Below are 2,111 nucleotides of genomic sequence, written 5' to 3' on the forward strand. Positions count from 1 at the left end.
GGACATTCCAGAATGACAGCTATGCTGCAGGCCAAGAGAGCTAACAGTTCAGAGGGTAGAAAGAGAGATCTGGGGGCTGAAGCAGGAGGACCATAAGTTTGAGGCCAGCCTAGGCAACTTAGGAACACCCTGTCTCAAAAGTTAAAAATTAAAGCCCGGTGTGGTGGCACTGTAATCCCAGCAGCTCAGGAGGTTGAGGCAGAAGGATCACAAGTTCAAAACCAGCCTCAGCAACTTAGTGAGGTTCTGAGCAACTTAGTAAGACCTTGTCTCAAAAAAATAAATAAATAAAAATGAAAAGGACTGGGGATGTAGCTTAGTGGTAGAGCACCACTGGGTTCAATTCCTAGTACTAGAAAGAAAGGAAAGAAGAAGAAAGGAAGGAAAGAAGGGAGGGAGGGAGGGAGGAAAAAGAGAAGAATGAGGGATCTGGAAACAAAGTCTCCAAGAAGAGAACACTGATTTAGAGACAAGTGTATAGAAAACTAAAAGGAAAGAAAAGGCAATCATCAATCAACCCCAGGGAAAACAAGAAGTTGTTTAAAATTGGAAAAGCAATTAAAATATGCGACATGTCTTCCTTGTGATTAGTACCTTCGTCCTCATCACACTGTAAATCCCACCTTCCCTTTTTCTCTGCCTTTGTGGTGAGCATACTTGATTCCACTTTCTCCATGTCTTCTCACAAGACTTTCAGGATCAAGTGGTTCCTGGTCAAGAAACAAAACCAAAATCGTCCCCAGTGGATTTGGATAAAAACTGGCAATAAAAATCAAGTACAACTCCAAGAGGAGACATTTGTGGAGAATGGAGTGGGGTCTCCAAGAAATTCTCATCACATGAAACAGTGTACACATTTGCTGTATCAAGGTCACAATCATCCTACCACATCAAGCTGAAAATGTCACCATAGTCTGGAAAGCTGGGCATGTTTCATTAGAAATCTGACTTTTCTATTTCTGTGATCTTCAGTAACAGGTTCAGTTGGTTCAGTAATAAATATGTGAAAAAAAATTTTTTAAATCATATAGACCTTAAATATTAGTGGAGGGAGGGGAAGTTAGTATAAAAGTCTTCCCGTACTGAAAAATGGATAGATAATGTCAAAACTGGAAAGAAATAATAATATAAGACCTCTCCTCGGCAATAGAAATGAAGCTATCAGAACAGCTACAACAGTATACTGAGTCGGGAGCGGTGGTGCATGCCTGTAAACCTAGCGCCTCAGGAGGCTGAGGCAGGAGGATTGCAAATTCAAAGCCTGCCTCAGCAATGTAGCAAGGCCATAAGCAACTCAGCAAGACCCATCTCTAAATAAAATATAAAAAGGGACTGGGGGGGCAGGGGATGTGGCTCAGCGGTAGCGCGCTCGCCTGGCATGCGTGCGGCCCGGGTCCGATCCTCAGCACCACATACCAACAAAGATGTTGTGTCCGCCAAGAACTAAAGAATAAATATTAAAAATTCTCTCTCTCTCTCTCTCTCTCTCTCTCTCTCTCTCTCTCTCTCTCTCTCTCTCTCTCTCTCTCTTTAAAAAAATAAAAATAAATAAAAAGGGACTGGGAATGTGGCTCAATGGTTAAGCATCCCCCGTTCAAATTTTTTGACGGAGAGAGGTACCAGGGATTGAACTCAGAGGCACTTGACCACTGAGTCACATCCCTAGCCCTATTTTGTATTTTTATTAGAGACAGGGTCTCACTGAGTTGCTTAGTTCCTTGCTAAATTGCTGAGGCTGGCTTTGAACTTGTGATTCTCCTGCCTCTGCCTTCGGAGCCACCGAGATTACAGGTGTGCGCCACTATGCCCAGGTTCAATCCCCAGTACTAAAAAAAAAGAATGTCGTAAACAGAAGGAGAGGGTTGGAGGACTTCTGTTTTTCTAGAATTTTAGAGAATTTTTTGATTTTTTCTGAACAATGTATGTGTTTTACTTTAACGAAGATGAAAATTAAATGAAAAAAATTGGAATGGGATATATAGGGGTGATATTGAGCATGATAACAGTGATTCCCCCACTCCATAGACTGAGCAGCTTGGTAGACCTCTTCCCAACCTTAGCTAGTAAGAACCATGTGACTTCTAAGACAGGATAGAACATGAAGTATTCAT

The 2,111-nt window shown here is 42.0% G+C and overlaps 1 pseudogene; it reads left to right on the forward strand.

Annotated features, from left to right (window-relative positions):
* Positions 1-674: 674 nt before the first annotated feature.
* On the forward strand, positions 675-843 carry LOC113179351 (large ribosomal subunit protein eL39-like; annotated as a pseudogene).
* The last annotated feature ends 1,268 nt before the right edge of the window (positions 844-2,111 follow it).

This window comes from Urocitellus parryii, chromosome 2, assembly GCF_045843805.1.
Source record: "Urocitellus parryii isolate mUroPar1 chromosome 2, mUroPar1.hap1, whole genome shotgun sequence".
NCBI lineage: Eukaryota > Metazoa > Chordata > Mammalia > Rodentia > Sciuridae > Urocitellus > Urocitellus parryii.